General features: G+C 39.2%; 1 protein-coding gene across 9 annotated transcripts in view; it reads right to left on the reverse strand.

The window, feature by feature from the left end:
- LOC105207562 (agrin) overlaps positions 1-19,341 on the reverse strand; it is a 731,430-nt gene that overhangs the window by 614,819 nt on the left and 97,270 nt on the right. Inside the window, exon 1 of one of the 9 annotated variants that reach the window (XM_039458532.1) lies at positions 15,711-18,298. The exons of the other annotated variants lie outside the window; for them this stretch is intronic. The gene's annotated coding sequence lies outside the window, so the exon portion shown is untranslated. Of the gene's footprint in view, positions 1-15,710; positions 18,299-19,341 lie in introns of those variants that run through there. 9 annotated transcript variants of the gene reach the window in all.

The following is a 19,341-nucleotide window of genomic DNA, read 5'->3' on the forward strand; positions in this document are numbered from 1 at the left end:
ATTTCGCTCTGACGGACAGACACGCGCGTCTCGCAAAGTTGAAGACTTAATAAAGGTTCTCCTCGGCGATAGTAGCCTCGGGGTGTAGGCGAACATCGCGAACACAGAGACGAAGCGAATAGAGTGGATATATGTAGCATACATATCATCGGTACGTGACCTCTCTGAAAAACATTATCGATTCAAAAATGTGTTACACGCATAAAGCGAGGCTCTGACGGAGACTCTGACAGAGTGTTGGGCGAAGAACAGCGATTGTTTGAAATACGTGTCAGAAATAATAACAAGAATTTATTAACTTTCTACTATCGTGTATATTAAATTAATTTTATATATAAGAAAATAAGACAAAGAAAAGAGAGAGAGAGAGAGAGAAATGCTACTCTATCGTCTCAATTCAATTTTCAAAGTAACTATTTTAGTTATTATACAACGAATCATAATTAAATTTTACTCTGTATATCTATATCTGAATTATTATAACATTATAATGAAATAACATTCAAAAAATATTGCATTATAGCGACATTTTACAATAAAATTTTATTTTTATCTTTGTTAAAGCATCACGTTCTGTTTTAATATGGAATAAATGCGACAAAACAACAGACATAAAGATTAAAAAAATGTAAAAGAAAGAATTACGAATCCGAAAGCTGAGAAAAGTTCACATATCTCTGTCCGAACGATTTGCAATTTGTCGAAACGTTCCACAGGGACAACCTTCATGAATTTTGATGCGGGAAAGATTTCTGAAAATTTGTCGGGCGGACCGGATCTCGGTTAAAATCGAGCGAGAATTTACATGAACGAACGATTTAAGTACGCAGGCAAACGTACACACGTAAGCGGGACTCAGTGTAAAAGATGTCAAATTTCCGCAATGCAAAACTGTCGCGGCCATTTGTAATCCCCGCGTCATCGCGAATCAACGCGTATCACGCGTCGCAATAATTTCTGAAATAACACCATTTTCTCCCAGTCGCCTTTTTTTTCACGCCGCAATTTAAAAGTCGATCTGCGAGGCGGCGACAGACGTGATGGACAGGCAAGTGTTCTCTTCCCATGACTGAAGACTTAATAAAGCCCTTCTAAATAATGGCAGTCAAAAGGCTGAGAACGAAGTATAGAAAAGCATCGTGGAAGAGAGAACAATAGGTGAACGGGGTATCTAATCTTTAATCTTTCGCGCCGTAAAATAACTATGCATTCGGTGGCAAGTATAATAAAAATAAAAATGTAAGAATAAAGGGTGCGTTCTATCAGTTATCCCATTCTTATTTTAATATTTCAGCTTAATAATCAATTTCTGTTACGTATATTATAATATTTTAAGAAATTCAATAAATGCTTGTGCAATTTATAAATGTATATTAAGTCGATGCATAAATTTTTTGAAAAATTAAAACATTTGCAAAAATAGGTTGTAACAACATTGTATATTCCAAATATAGTTTTTATTTGCTGTCAGAATCAATATTCTGCCAACGCAGAAAATTGTTGAGACCAACTAGAAGTTTTTTTTGAATAAAGAAAGCTGCATCTCATTTTTACAAGTGTCTTAAATTATTCAGAAACTTTATGAATGCATAGACGTAATAATTATAAAAATATAGAATAAAATAATAATTGGCTAAATCGCAACTAATCAATTAGATATGTACAGGATGCCAGTCGGCAAAAAGCAAGTATCTCTGCGAAATAACTACAGCGTATTTTTACAAAGTTTTACGATAAGAAGTTTACCAATGTCTTCGATTAATATATGATTTATAACTAGCTTTGGAAATATGTACAGAATTTTTTTGCTATCGCAATTGTTTTTTTTTTTAACTGTAGAATACAAGTAGAAATATCGATCCGGTCGACCTGTGCTTTACGATTGCGTGAAAAGTACAAAAGGCGGTATGAAGGCGGATGATAAAACGGCACGTTATCCTCGTGAGGGAAGGCGCAGGGCGATACGTACGTCGCGTGTGCAGTTGATAGAATTAGCGAAGGCGAGTGTGTTCCTTAGCTCGCGCCGCGTCGTAGGCGGATACTTAATGCCATGCGTTAAACCCACCGCCGCGTCGTACGAGAGGGTGGCACGACCTACGCGGAATCACCGGCGAAACGAGTTTGAAAGTCTCTTTACGAGCTTTCGGTGCATCGAACGACGAGCGCGCAGTATGTAAGGTCGCAGACTCGAAGTTGTAACAGCCACAGCCAAGATTTCGATCTCGTTCGTCGGACGTAACACCGATAAGTTTGGAAAAGAGAAAATCGCACATCTGGAAAAAATATATTTCTCGGCTAAATTAGCACTCCGGCGGAATTGCGTTTCGCACACCACAATAAAAAATAAAATAAAGACATAATTAGTAATAATTTAGTCCCTAAAAAATATTAAAAATCATAATAAGATTAAATCGTTTAGCTCCTTTTTAAATTAGAATCGAGAACTTTGAGGATTTTAAAAAATAAAACTTTAATACTTCTCGTCATAATCAATGCTACAAAATTATTGCAGCCAATCCGTCTTCTTCAATCTACTTGGAATATTTAGATGGGCTTGATGGCATTCATTTCTATTAGAAAGCTACACTTTTAGTTTTCTGTTTTTAGACATAAAAGAATGTAACATAAATTCATCCACACAACCCATACGTTCTCTCTAATTAAAATCTAAGCAATAGAGCTAATTATGACAATTGCACACAATAATTACATCGCAATCCAGGAAAAGAATAACATTCAACGCGCTGTAAAACAGTTCTCTTACTAGTTTACTGTCGTGAAACAGAATCGATTGATCGAGTCTAAATTGTCCGACAACTCCTTCGCGAGAAATTGCGCGCAATTTCGGTCTGCTATAAACAACAAAAAAGACCTCTCGAAAAAATAGCGCACATTAAACGCTGCAACGTTTCGTAGCTCGTAGCTTCGGATTTTCCCAAGGTAGCTGCTTTTTCAAGCAAAACCAGCATCAGTCGAAACGTTAGCTCGACGGCGCGGCGCGGCGCGGCGACACGAATCACGCGCTCATATCTCGCACGCGCGATATACATTCCGCGTGCTGTTTTTATAATTGATATCGCGTGATGCAATCTGTTCGAGCATTCACTCAATGTAATGCAAATCTCATGAAATTTCCATTCCGTAATAATTCGTTCTGCGCCGGGTATCAAATGTTTTTTAAACCACCTGTGCTCTCTATTGTGCTCGCGCAGACAATATTCGATAGAATATTAGCGATGAAGGAGGAGGGAAAAGAGAGGGAGTATCATCACGCCTATCCTATCTTTCATTGTGATTTATTGTTATGTCCCCTGCGCTGCTTCTGATCGCGCTTTATATTATTGCATTTCATATAACGTATTTCGCAACAGCGGAGACGTTGGCTTTTAACAAAGACCAGTAATATTATAATATTACGTACTCTGTGTGACGCGTGTATGATATGTCCTAGCATCATAGATCTTATTTTAGTCATAAAACTCTTCGCATAATTAAAATAAATTTTACTTCATTAAAAAAATTAAACCGAGAGAGCTAATTAAATATGCTTTTAATTTTTCTAATGCTATATTCAGTAATATTCTAATTTCTATTAAGCCTCAAATGTCTTTATAGTAATGTTAAAATCGAAGAAACGTATCTCTCGATAAAAATTGAGTTTTACATATTCTAAAGGTCTCCCAAAATGCACGAAGATGTACTAATTAACCAGCTTTGTTTCTACGAATTTGTACTGTCTTGATGAATGACAAAATAATCGCGGTTACCGTTTGCGAGGGAAGAAGACAGGAACGGGGCTTTACCAGATCATTAAGAGAAATCCTTTCAGTAACAAAATGCAAGAACGTGCACGGGCAAAGTGAGGATTTCGCTACGGCCGTTCGCGGAAAATAGATCCCGCGTCCTGTATCCTACTCGGCTCTCGGCTCTCGGCTCTCGCCATTATTCTCTCGTTCGCTATTCGCGCTCGGTGACGTGGAAACGCCTCACGAAGAGCCTCCCGTGCGGGACTACGAAATTGCTTTACCGCCCTCGCGCGGGGTCTTTAATTTGGTTTACTATCGGCTCCGGCTCTCTTTCCCCTCTCCTTCTGTTTCTCTCTATCTATGCGCGCGGAAAGGGGCTTTACCATCACCTTTTTGCCCAAAGATCTGTCGTACAGTGAGACACACGAAATTCACTGCAAACAAGCTTCTGTTCTCATTAAATGCGAATTACTTGCAGAAACAAGAGGCATACACCAGATTTGCAGAGAACGATAGGTCTATTTTTTATAGCTGAAATTTGTAGTTTACAGTGTACAGTCTCTCTGTACTTAAAGTGAAATAGGCATATCTCTCACACACAATCATATAAAAAACTGTCTACCGATGGAGTTCGTTTATCTAATATAATTTTGTAATTTATGTGACGCTAATCAAAAGTAAGCTGATTATGGATTAGGAAATTATATTCTCCTAATCATTAGATTTGGTGCAATCAACTTTATGAATAGGAATGGCTGAGTGGGATTCGATTTGCAAACAACTTTATGTGATGAGTTCTGGAACGTTTTAGTTGTTAAAATTCATAGAGAGTTATAAATTTAATTTTGCATTATAATTTAAAAAATTTTCAATTTTTGACAATTTCTGCAGCCTAAACTACTGAAAAAGTTTTGCCCATTGATACTTTTAATTAACGTCACATAAACTACGAAAATTACAAAAGATGGATAAAATCCGCCAGGAGACAACTTCCCATGTAGCTGTACGCGGGATTCTTTGATGAAAACGAGAAACGATATTCTAGTACAGTCCAGCGCAGTAATAAAAAAAAAAACAAACCTTATGAGAAATGTACACGTAGTGACGTCCAATATTATTCCTTATAACTTTTATCTCGATATTCTCGTTAAAATGAATGTAAAACAATTTTTCAAATAAAAGAACTGCCGAGAATAATATCAGAATATATTGCTTTGATTCATACGTAAGTGATATAAACCACAATGTTACCCTTTACGCTCTTTGCATCGATGATAATAATTTCATAATTACACGATTACATGTGCCAGATCCTTTCAGTCCTTAATATCCGTTTTAGTCACCTCGTGTGCAAACGCTATTCACGTAACCCAAAAACCGAAAAAGAGGATTTGAATGCTCTTCGCCACCACGCGATCAAACTCACGGATAAACCGCAGTCCTATTTGTGAACGGACGCGTCGCGCCCTCCCACGCTCGAAAATCCGCCATCGACGGCTTCTTTGTCCGGTTGAAACAGGTAGCTTATACCGGACAGTCTCGCCTCGGCGGAATTACCGGCGATGAAAGGAAGAGGAAGGAACTCGTTGACTTGTCCGCAGCTATTTCGCGAACGATGAAAAGTCGCCGTCGCGATTTTACACAAGGTAATCTCTTTTCTTTCTTTAACCCTTCTTTCCCCCTACCATCCGCTATCTTCATGCCGACAATCTCCTCCTTTGCCCCGTTCCGAGAAAGAATGAAGATTGGCTGGAGCGACCTGAGCCAGAAGTTCGCAGTGTCGAGATCGGCTCTCCTCGTCCATTCGTTGATCGTACGATGCGGTATAAAAGGGCTCTTCGAGTGACCCGCTCGGTCATTTCGCCGACAATACCGTTTCGAGCGATCGACGGATACTACTTTCGGGCCCGACGATGAGCCATGAAGCCCCGGCGGTAAAGTCAGGGAATCTCGTGAAATATTCACGCGCGCATAGCGCGAGAGGCATGAAATTTTTCTGATAGCCGTCGGACTCGTCAGTGTGAACGTACAAAGCCCCACAAAGATTACAATTCCTGACATTAGAAAAGTGCGCGTCACAATGTACCGAAAATTCCTTTGTCCGAAATGTGTCACCGGCCGGGAATATCGCGCTACCCCTGAAAATGTCAGGAGAGGAGGACCCAAAGCGATGCAACGCAGCGGACGCGCAAAAGTCGGAAAAATCACGATCCCCGCTGTGACAAAAGCGAGTCAGCGTAGCGAAATTTCATTATCCCGAAATGTACCCATTCCACAAGGATATATTATTCTTTCCATATATTTTAGCTTCCAGATTTCATTTCACACTTTTTTCCCCCGAATCCCGCTCGCGAGTACATATATCGGGAAAATAATTTTTTCGGACGCGGTCAACGTATTTACGCGCGCTTTCCCGACTTCACGATCTCTTTTTACGGTACTTTAACGTGCCGGAAATTCACGCGGCCCCCGTTCGCCGTCATCGATGCGGCAGTTTCGAAATCACGCTACGGCCATAATAAACTGCCGGCTCGCGCGGCTCGTTTCGCCTGCTGAAAAATTGCCGTCCGGCCGCCCTACAAAGTTAGTGCGCTCGCGGGAACGCTCAACGCGAAAAAAAAATCCGAAATTGCGCGCAGCAAAAAAAAAAGGATAATTTATTTCATACGACCGCGGTGCGGCGATGCGGAAGACTTGTGCGCGGAAACTGCGATTCAATTGTAATTGACGATATTTTATTGCTGACGTTAGCGACATCCAAAAAACAACGCTTCATCTTCGTCCTCCGATTAGAACGTGCTAATAACGAACAATTGTCAAAATTTTTATTGTCTTTTTATAATAAAAATAAAATTTTATTTACCACATATTTTATTCAAATCTTGTTAATCACGTTTACGAAACATGGTTTTATCATAAATGGCTAAAAATGTCGAGCAAACACATCGCGTTCAGATTATCGCTACATTTTCCCACACTAAAAAAAATGTATCGGCGTGAATTAAATTTTAACGAATCGAGTTTGAAGAATCATATTTATCTGATTGTGAATTATTCACGTGCTGTATTTTCCAATGTTAACGAAGTGGAATTTCTAAAGTGCACGGTATTGCAAAGTGAGAGACGCGTCATGTACATGTAGTGTAGATGTGAAGAGATTATGCAAAAAGCTAGAAAAGTGTCAATGCTGTAGGTCAACGAGACAGAACCGAGCTTGAGCATTCTGATTCTATTCCGCAGCTGGCCGAGATAATTAATGCAAATGCAGTTCTGCTCGCGTAATCGCGAGATAATAAAGCGATTGCGGCTACGGCGGATATGCTTCGTCGGAACACTGGTAAATTACATGGCATGCCATGGTAAATCAAGACAAATTTTGCTATATACGCAAGTATACGAAATATAAAAAAAATCTATCTCTTTTCCAATAAATGAAAAAAAGAACAAATATTAAAATCAAAATAAAATAGACTCGACGTTTTTACGTAATTATTCCAAAACGCTTCTGCCAGATTTCTTGCAACTTTTTTTTTCTTTTCGTATATCACGATGATTTTTTTTATCTACAAGAAATCATTTTCGACAATTTTAAGATATAATTTTCCGTTACTTTTAACAATTTATTCTTGCATTCTATTATACGCGTCCACGTAGCGACTTTTTTCAGCATTTTTTGACTATTAACAGCAGGCTTGTAACACAGAGGCATCGTTCATTAAAAATTGCACATCTACGTGGCGAGACGCAAAAGAGGAATGCGATTCACAAACACTCGACCTTATGTGAAATATCGATGCAAACTGGGCGAGATGTCGGGATGTCGGGTCAAAATGCCAGAGTCTTGGCCCCAAAAGGTTAATGGCGCGACGACACGAGACACGTGCATGTGCTCGTACAATGCACCTCGTATGCATTGGGGGTTTTCGTGTTGTACACGCCGTAATTGTTGCGTCCCAACACAAACGATGAGAGTTAAAATAGAGAGATTAGTCAAACAGATTCAAATAATCGCTAATTGCGTATTTTAAACCGGCGCTATACAAAGGTGGAATAGAACATCCCTTTACAATTATCCGCTTTATACAAACACTAATTTTAATACTACAGAGAAGCTTTAAAAAATACACTTTAAATTCAAAAATGCGATTACAAAGTTTAAGTTCAAAGGTAGCATCGTGGAATACGATGAATCTTTTAAGATGCGGAAAAATATGAACTAGTGTAAGTTTTAATAGCCACACGTAATATAAATGTCCGTCTTAAGAACTTAATCTCCCGTCTGAATAAAGTCCTATTAAAGTCACTGCAGGAAGGATTAGAATCATTAAGAGAAATTTTACGAGCCAAGAACGACCAACGTGTGGTTTATGCTAATTGCGAGGAAAACAAAATCAAGAAACACGAGCGCGAGAAGATGGATGAATCAGGGCTGCTCCAAGGAAGTCGGATCGTCGATTCTTTCCGTGTCGGTTGCTCCTTGAATCACTCGCGTTGCATTCTGTGTAGGTTGAATTCACATACGAGGAGGATGAGATAGGCTGAGAGAGACGATAAATAGAAGCGCTATTCGCCAGACACGTGCGTCTATTTGATCAGGCAAAGCAAACACGACATTTTCCCGCGTACGGATATGTATTCCTCGAATTCCACGGAAAATCTATCATGCATTTACAGGTATGCATTGTAATTAATTTGATTAACGTGCATCGTTAAGTTAGCTCACACACATCTTGAATGTTTCGCTTTAATTAATTTCAGAAAGCAATAACATCTTAATTTTGTATCTATCCACTAAAAAATGCTTCAAGTATTTATTAACATGATTAATAAATTATAACTAACTGCGATAACGTAAAAATTGTTTCTACTAAAGATTTTCTTTCTCTGAAAACGGATTTTATATGATGTATGTATATAAATTATGAAAATAAAATATTCTCTCCCAGAAAAATCGACTTCCTACTGTTAGCCTCTTATCCGACCGCTTACGTGTTAACTTCTGAAAAATCATCGGCTCGCGGCGTAAAAATTGCTGCTCTAGAGCATTACCCTGCCGTTTCGTAATCGCACCCAAAGCGCCTCTAAATCGGCTGCATGTTCATGCTCACGTACACCGCCGTGTATCTAGAAAGCCGGACATTAATCAGAACGATTAGAGCGGCAAGGTCTTATCTAAGACAATTTGTATTTCTTACGAGCAGTAATCCATGCATTTTCTCATAAAAAGAACGGGCAGTCGCAACTGAACTCTGTCCTCCCATTTTCCTTTCCCTTAATATCCAATCTTTCTTCGAGATTTTGCATTCTTGCCTCCCGTGCACCTCGCATACAACTGTGATTCCGCGTAAAAACAACGACGAATTGCAAATATCATGAGCGAAACAAAAGCGAGTAGCCCCGGAATCGATTCCGATTTTCATACGAAGGAAAGAAGTACGAATGAAAATTTCTGACTCAAAGACGCTTATCTTTGATAGAAAAATAAAAATGAGATATAACAGATTATTATATAGCAACGTTTAACGTTTATTAATCGCGCATAAAAGCGATCGAGCGTTCGTTACGCTGCTCTTGCAATTAATAAACTTTCTCGCGCAAAGATCCTCTTCGAAGTGCCCGTTCTGCCCTTTATCTCGCTGCCATGGATAAAATAAACGGACGCCCGGATACTTGAAAAAGAATGGCCGACGGAATTCTTGAATAAAATTGCTCGCCGGCGCTTACAAGGTAGTTACAAGGCGGGCAAAGAGAAAGTGGTCCTAATTAAATTCTGCGAGGATTACTCGGGTTTATGATCGGGCGTGATTGCCGAGAATCTCTCTACGATTCAAGCAAGCTAAATTAAACACACCTCTCCGAGAGAGATCATACTGCTGCGGAACCGTTGCTAAATTAATAGCGAGATAGTAATAACGAAACGCTATGATGCGACACCGACGCGATAACAAAACAAATCGCGAAGATGTGCAAACTCGACGATGACGAGCGAAGAAGAGATTGAACGTATTACGTACGAGTGAATTGAATTGCGCTCGATTTATTGAAAACAGAATGTCGGCGCGGAAGAACAGTTTGTTTAAGCGACTGTTAATTACAAATTGAATTTGGATACGACATTTACCCAGATCGATTTTTCTAAATATCGACGTTAAAACATTTTCACGCGCACGTGAAGTTGCCTTGGGCAACGAAGGATATATCGACAAAAAAAAATCTGAGCATTTTATGCCCGTATACATTCCATATCCTTTCCAGCTATTTGTATTTACCTTTCAATATATATACATACATAAATATATATATATATATATATATATATATATATATATATATACTAAAAAAATATATTGCTAAATTTCAGTGCAAATATTTATTTTAATGTTACTACATGTCTGCATATGTAATACTGTAAAATAAAAAAAAAACAAAATAAAACTCCTTCAATTGTTGAATTAATATTGTTAATTGAATCTTCAATTTTAACAATACAATTTTTTTTAAATGTGTGAATATTGAATATTTAAATATATCAGATTTTGATGCGCAAACCTCCCGGATTGTTGAACTACCGCTAGGTTGTAAATTTGTAAATGATGTAAAATGTATTGTTGGTGTGTGCAAAGCTTATTTGCAGCAATAATCAAACAGAAACAGAGAGTTGAGATTTCTGACAAATTGATATCTGTGTTATCTCACTTTAAAGAGACATGATAATCGCATTCACACCTCGGCAGACACAATAGAGTAACACTCAATAGATAAACCTTGATTAATGGAGATGGCAATTTTCATTTACAATCGGCCATTTTCGAGCCAAAAAGTCGAACCAGAGACGGATTAATTAACGGATGTTAACGAATGAAACGCATCAATCTGCTTTCACTGTACATATATCACGGCAGTGCGCGAATCTAAATCGGATTCTAACGTTTTGTCAAAAATATTTTTTTTTAACTTTTCTCAAAACTGTGAAACAAATAGTAAATTAATAGCTACACCGGCAATGGCGCTGCAGGCAAGCTTGATATGTATAGTTCTTTTTTATCTATAACAAAAAAATTTTTTAGGACAGAAAAGGATTCAAAAAATATATTTTTTTTTATAGTAAAAATCTTTTTTACTCGTTTAAATCTTTGCGACAAAAGTTAAAATAATAGTGTATCATTAATTGACTTCACAAAAAGACTAATTAATACGTATCCCAGTACGAATCCGAGTAGAGAGAGATAAAAAAACAACCTATCTTCCAAAGCTGTTTCTTAGTTACAGGAGTTACGCGGCCCGAGGATCTCGGGCGGACCAATTACACCACTGAATAATTGTCCGAAGTTACGAGTTGTGCCGTTAACAAGTAACGTCGGAGTGCTAACGCGGTTCCGGTTTCTTGGCCCGAATAATTCCGCCGGACTATGCCGAGAACTTCGCACAGTCGTAAACAGAGCTCGAAGAACACCCACTTTTGTCGCATCTCTATAGCTCAACGAGCAGTTTAGAAAAATAAACGTACCGTAAAATGAAGTGAGATCCCTGCAGTAGATAATTTTACACAAAAACCAAAAAAAAAAAAATATTGCAGAATAATTGGTCTAAGAAGATGGCGCGATAATAAAATATGCAATAAGTCACGTAAACAATAACGCATAGACTCTTTAAGTATTACAACGATGCTAAAATTAGTAAAGCGTGAAACGACGATGCTAAAATTAACGTAGGAAGAAGAAAGTCTGGATATTACCCGTAATACTTAAAATAAGTAGTAATTAAAAATAATTAATTAAAGAATAATGCCTGACGGCGATCAAATAAAAGAAGCAAAAATTTAATATTAAACCGCGCTAATAGAATATTAAATGTTTAATTAAACATCTCTTTTGATCCCGACTGAGCGTGCTTGGTTTAGTGATTTAAATCGTGGAACAAACTATCGCAAGATCAGGATTAAAAAGGGCAAGTAACAAACCAGTAATGATAAAAAATTGTCGAGTAAAAGGATTTAATAACTGCGTTTAATATATTGCCGAGATTAATAAAATCTAACTTTCCAATGCCATATTACATCGATATTTTGCTTGATAACGGTAAGAAAAAAATATAACAGGAACACATATGCATCAACCTTAACGATAAGCGGCACGAAAGTAAGTACTTTCTGCTGCAATTTAAACGTAAAATACCTTTTACCACTAGCGCCTTACGATATTGATTTTACAGTCATGAATGTATGTCGAGGCAAATTTTTTACGTCTTTTAAATTACAGTAATAAGGTTTTACGTTTCTATTTCTACATTCAAATATTTAATTCACAGATATTCTAGCTAATTAATTAGATCGCTCATAATTTAATATTCATGTAATTTCTATGATTCGTGTAATATCTGTGTTATGCATATCGGGGATGATTAAAGTAATAGGAACACCTAAGAAACACTATTTGTTAATAAGAAAAACGTTAATTTCTTATTTGTCTTTAATACTCTATCCTCGTTGGAATAAAGTCATACAATACTTGAATGCTACCAATGAAACGTTGTGCTATTCTTTCAATTACTTATACAAGTAACGTGTTGGAGAAGGAAATTTGCTTTTTACTACATTTTCCAAAATTATTCTCCACAACTTCAATATCTTATCTGGTCGGTATAACCGTCTAATTTAAATTCTATGCAATTTTGACGAGTAGAGTGAGAAGCAGATTTTTTTCTCCAATATCTCTTGCAAGATGTTCTGCTAGAAAATATCTAGTATAATATTGCACCGATGAACTATTCAAGCATTGTGTTTCACTTTATTTCAACAAAGATAAAATGTATTAAAAACAAAAATGATAGATCAACCTCTTATTAATAAAACAAATAATATATTTTGCAGGTTTACATCATTTGTCTATCCTCAGTATAATAAAAATATAAAAAAGGATAATTTTACTAAAAAAAATTGATTTCTCTTAAGAAATCTATCAATTCATTAGTCTGTAATAATAATTGTGGAATGCAATATAAATATCAAAATGACACAAAACGCTTCATTATCTCTGGCATCAGTAGGCTTAACGACATACAGTTTTAAAGCCACTCTCCTAATAGGATAGACCTCCGACCAATGTCGCGAGTGACGATTCGGAACCTGGAGGTCAAAGGATCGGGCGATCAAGATCACGATTTACCGAGTAATCCCCAACGAGCCTCATTACAGTTTGCCTTCGAGTTTTCCCGGCCAATCGGGACTTTATCACACAGGCGTCATCGTTACAACAACGTGGCGTGCCAATCGATCCGGCCGATATCGCGCGAACTTAAGCTGCAACGTGGAAGCTTCCGGGTAAACTTTCCTGCGATTAAGACCGGTAATGTACGAAATTGCAGCGAGATAGCTGTGCTGCAGCACCCTCCCTCCCCTGTCTCCGCTTTTCGCTAGGATTTCGACGCGGGACCCGCGTTTATCATCGATCGCGTTACTTCCACGTCGACGCTAACCAAGTGACGTCGCGTCGCCCGAATTAACACCGGCGTTTCGCCTTTTGCCAAATTACGCGGTAAATTTGCAATTATCGATATCTCATTAAAACGCGCGCAGTTTTGTTTAACCGGCCAACGCAGAAAGCTGGAATTGGCATGTGCAACGCTCGCCAAAATATTATACTTCGAAATGAAGTGAAAAGCCTAATTGCGGTTTATGCCAAATTTGTAGTGAAATTGTTGCCAAACGCGAGGAGGAATATAGGGACGCCTTATTTTACATTTCTGCATATAATACATTTGAAATTGATATATCGACCAAAATGCCGCCACCGAAATTAATTGCCATCGCGTTTTGTTATTTAACGGTATGAAACGCTCTCCCACACAAGTTATATACGTATTCAAGTCGCGAATAGAACTGGAATGAAAAATCGGGAGCAAATCTCGGTTTGCGATAAATCATACCGCGTTACTGAAAATTTCCCTATTCTAGCGCATTCGGTAATTAACAACGGCGCGTGATGGAAAAAGCTCCGAGACCCGCCAAACTCTCGGCATAAATTCTCGTATGTTGATCGAAACTTCCTGGATATTAGCGAATTCCTATCCGCAATATTCAGAAACAGTATCTAATGCCAGCCAAGTCGTCGTTGCAAATTAATCTTGTATTGACGATTCAATGTGAGAATCCTAAAATTTGACTTTCGACGATCGTATGAAATTTTGGATCACAATATCGACCCTGACCTTTACTTTTCCATAGGCCACCGCGTATCGCAGCACGGAAGATTTGCTGGTTATCACTACTGACCGTAAAATCCTGATCACGTCTATTACCGTTCGTGACCGGCACTCGAATGTCACTCCGTCAGTCAATTGTGTCGATATAAAAAAAAAAAACAAGTGAAAGAGGTAAAAACCGGGGATATCACCAGGAGTGTATCAACAAAGCGCCGAATCGAATCCACCGTCGTTCGGGCTAATAAAATTGACCGTTCGCCAATTTCGCGCGCTCTTTAACGAACAAGCGAACGAAAACGTTCCGGCGCGACTAATAAATTCGGCATGATGCCCCGTGTCCCCGCTTAAATCCCGGCGATTCATATTCCATTTTTCGAGCAGTAACGACGGTATTATTTGTGTCACCGTATTATTGGTGGGGTCACGTTCCGAGAGCACGCGCCATCAATAAAACGCTATTTATTGCACATTCGCGAAAAAATAAAAAGCTGGTGTCACGGCAGCTTCGCATGAGCCAGACGAGTGAATACTCTTTTTTTCGTATGAATTTCGCACACGTGAGAAGCGGACTGCGAAAGCAAAATAAAGATAAGAAATTCAAAATTCACTCAAATGAAGTAAATTAATTTAAATAGAAAAATGCAAATGAAGAACCAGACACCGAATATTCACAGAGAATTACAGACGTTTCGGCCTTAAGTTTTAGACCATCATCAACATAAGATATTTACAACAGTAAATAATTTTCAATTTTTGATTGAAAAATTAAACTAATTAATTACAGCTTTATTTATGCATTCATTCATTTTTTCTTTTGATTGAAAATTATTTGCGACTATAAATACCGACCTGAAATGTAGACTAAAACGTTTATAATTCTCGTATGTAATTCTCACATAAAGAATACACTTTATTGCACGTGAATATCAGAAGTCTGACTCTGTATTAGCATTTTTATAAGAAATTAAATCATATTGCACAATATAAATTTAAAGTGTTGTTAGTAAATTAGTAAATTTAAAGTGTACTTGTTAAAGTAAACAAAAAAAAATTATTTTGAACTGATAAAAAGCAAACAAATTGGAATTCATCTTATATTCGCAAAGGAACATACAGAAAAAATATTGCGATCGAAGGTAAAGAATGTAATCGCGCTCGCTTTCAACAAAGAAAACCAGCGCGGCTTGATTTTTATTGCGGTAAGAAAATCCGGTTCTTTCGCGCCTAATGTTTTGCGAACTTGATGGAAAACATAATTTGGAAAGAGGACAATCCTGAGCACGTGTCTTTGTCCTTCGACGAGAAGGTGCTGGAGGACTATTACAGTAGGTCGATAATCCAATTTCGCGTGAAGCGAAACGATCGCGGAAGCCGTAAACGTACGTCGCCGGAAATTCGTACGCGGAAGAGAACGAAAGGGGATTTCCCACCCTCTCATCCCCGCCACCGTCCCTGCTCCCTTTCTGCCCTTACGAATCGTCTTGTCTAGAGTATGTATCCTCCGTGCAAGACTTCGTGAAGAAATTTTATACGATCCGCCAATGCATGATAACTTATAACATCAGGAACAAAAACGAATCCTCGTCGCTCACGAGAAAAATCACATCTCTACCCCTTCTTAGATTAACGCGGAAAGACATCTCGGAAAAAGATCCAGTTCCGCTCATTCTTTTCTTTCCTCTTTCCCGTCATCGTGACAAAGATAGAGAAAAATGGCGCAGCGTGAAATTGCGATCTCGCCATGTGGCCTCGGGAAATATTTACCTGGTGGTTCGCGCTTCTCTTCTCGACTCCCGTCGACCTTTAATTAACGAGCTTCGATCCTCGCATTCTCATTCAGTCGAACGTTTCACCCGCACTACACCGTGGCAAAGATTGAATTCCAATCAATACTGGTCCTTTGCAACGTGCAAAAAGAAATCCTTTCGAACGTATGCCATTAACTTGTACACCATTAACAAAACTGCGAGTCCTGTCCGCGACGTTCGTCCGATCGTCGCATCGAGTCGCACGTCGGATCGGGCGAACTAATGCTCGCTTCTACTACTTGCTGCTGCTGCACAGGCCGCCGTGTCACAGCGTCGTACACTCGTACCGGGAGATGGCATATTTTTTTTCCCCAGCCAGCGAAACAATGCAGGCGGTCGGGAAAACGATGGCTATCGCGGGCGACTATCGATCCCACGCGCTCGTAAAGCTCACGAGAACTCGCGCGTGGCACTATATTACATTTCTCGTGACGAAGATGATATGTTGCCCGCTTGTAAAGAGGAAGAACGACTCACGGATATGTCGCTGAACGATTTTGTCACGCACGTTCTCGCCGATCTCTCTCCGCTCACCTCTTAGATCTTCCGTGATCACGCCGGGGTTACTCGAATTAACGACACGCTTGTCGAACGGCTTCACCGGAAGCGCGGAAGCTTTTGCCAAGAATATTACCAATATGATACGTGACGAATCTCGGTGGATCGTGATGCACCACCTCACTGATATTTCACTGATATGTTTTCACGGATGACTCGTCACGTACCCGCGTCCTGGACTTGCTGACCGGGAGCTTGCTTAATCTCGTACGTGACGGAGCAAGTGATAGATCGTGATGAGCAATTTTTTTTCTATCCCTCTCGGATCGCCGATATGTTCTCCGCAAAAGTTTGCCAATTATCCGCTTTCGGGTAAACCCTGAATTGCAATGTCCTAATCTTTCATAATACTTCTTCGGCTTTTAGTCGATACGTTACTTTCGTCGATTGGATGCCACTCGAGATATAGGGGAAATTTTTTACTATTTCGATACCCGACGAGTCTCGGCGGTGCATCAATGCACGATTCCAGTACTATTCACGTTGTCGTTCGGAGTAATTTAGTAGAGCCTCGCGGAAACATTTACGTTCGCCGCCGACGTTCAATCGACTACGTCCACCGGCCGGAGATATTTTCGAGCACCGTACGACGACCTGAACATCGCGCGCGCACTGCACAATCACTTCCTCGAATCCCACTTCGTGCACTATTCACCCGACGAGTTCCCGAGTCAGGTCATCGTCCGCGAGAATGGCTCCATAGGACGCTCGACATCGCGGCGGAGAAACATCCTTATTCCAGCGAACGGCGCTCGCTCGCCGTCAATATCCACGATCCACCTCAAGACGGGGCACCCGGAGGCTTCTTCATTCCTCGAGGGACGAACTTCCCGGTTGGCGAGACGTCGAACGAACCGCGCGACGACCGATCGGGACGCGAAACGTCCGGCACGTTCGGTACGCGCCGGTATACCGCGAACACGCTCCGGATGCACCGAAGGGCGGGCGACGAGAAAAAGAGAGACAGGAGAAGAGAGAGAGAAAGAGGGAGGAACGTCGAAGCGGACGCGCGAAGGCTCGGCACGCGAGTTCGCCGGCCGACTGAAGCACGGTTTGGCTGTCAGTCGACCCCGCACCCGAAACTCGACTCGTCTTCGTCGAACGAGTCCGCCGTCTCCGTCGGCTCTCCCTCGGGGACAGGGGTGGCGCGGGGGCGTAGAGGGTGGGTGCGAGGCGAGTGCGACGCGCTTGCGCCAGGTGAATCGGCCGACGGTGGTATTCGTTGCACTCGCTACCTGCCACTCGGTACTCTCTCGTTCTACGGTGCACACAGGCGAGGCGCGACGCGAGCGAGAGGACTAATATCGAGACGACATCGATAAATTGATATGATGGCATGCAGAGCGTTTCTTTCATTCAAGAGGGATTATTGCGATCGATGATACGCTCTTGATCGTAACGTTTCTTGATTCGTTACCGGCATTCTTGTTAAGCGCGTTCCGTAATGCCCGAACGAGTGTGATACACGTTAAAAAATTTAGACTGCGTATCGATAGATCGATTCACATAAAAATGAGTAACGCCGGAAATTGACATGTATTTATGAATAACGTTTCCACAATTGAAAAATTAAAATTGTCGAGAGATCGGTTTCTTTAATCAACGTTCTTCACGTTTGTTCTCTACAGAGTATTCAATCGCACAGTTCATCCGATGGATTAGCGAATAGTGGATCGACAATAACGGATTTCTAGCATTGAATTTAGAACTTATCGGATTTTAATTTTCCGTTCCTCACGATATACATTCGTGCCGTTTCCAGTAGCGAGATATTCTGATATTTTCTCGAAAAGAAATATAGAATAGTAAATTACGTAAAATAACCGAGTTGATTCAACAAAGTAATATAATATAGTTTCTAATGAGATTTCTGACGAGACAAGGACTCTAACGTTGTTTCTAATAATACCAACTACACGGGTAAAAACAGCAACAAAATTATAGCTCAATTTAGATTTATTGAATTATCAATTCTAAATAAAGGAGAATATCAGCTTCCTTTGTTTAATTATATTTCCTTTGCTTAATGAAATAAAAAAACTAACATATCCCAGGTTAAAAGGCAAAACATCTTTTTAAAAATAAAATAATAATGTGGAATTGACAGCTACTTATATCAGAAAACGATTGAATTGCTTAAGCGATTGAGTGCCACAATTGTCACTATTGTCACAATTACTCTCGACATCTCCCTCGGTCGCTAGAATTGTGGAAAATCAAATTCCATTGCAATCATTGAAGAACAAAAATAAGAAGATTCACTTTCTCGATATTCAATTATATCGTCAATCAGCGCGTCTACGCTAATACTCATAGTTCGATATAAATCAATTTCGAAGTGGCAGCTTGGTACCTCTGTATACGCGACAAACTCCCATCTAATAAGATTTTATTACGAATTTCTGCGATACATGCTGTGTAATATTCCATATTAGAGAAATACTAACATCCATGAGAATTATAGTTTGCGCGCATACCAATCGATAATTTCGAATATTCCGCTCTAGGATGGTCCCTATTTAAATAGGAATTTTTTTTCAAATTTTTCTCAAATAACAAAACCTCCCCGTTTTCTTTTATTACAAAAAAACAATCCGTATAAAATTGCAGATCAATTGGGTAATACCGTATCCCATCAAGTTCAAACTTGAAAAAATTGTAATATTTCTGACTGATTACTAAAAATTATGTAACGATTATAATACCAAAGCTAGACATTCATTGATTTAAGATTTTATAATTACATATATAAGTTCTTCAAATTATTAACTAAATAATAAAATATCAAACTACAATTATTGTTTATTTAACGTCGACTATGTCTTCGTTATTTCATACAGAGAAAACGATAGACCAATATTTTTAAACGATAGTCCAATATTTTTCAACGAGTTATGACGCTTGTACAATATTTTGAATTTTGGGTACCATGGAGCGTGAATTGACTAATTGATCCCAAATTTTACAAAAAATAGTTATTTCAATTAAGTAACAAATTGTAAGGATTCTGCATAAAAATGTCAAGCTCG

Source organism: Solenopsis invicta, chromosome 2, assembly GCF_016802725.1.
Source record: "Solenopsis invicta isolate M01_SB chromosome 2, UNIL_Sinv_3.0, whole genome shotgun sequence".
In the NCBI taxonomy this organism is placed as follows: domain Eukaryota; kingdom Metazoa; phylum Arthropoda; class Insecta; order Hymenoptera; family Formicidae; genus Solenopsis; species Solenopsis invicta.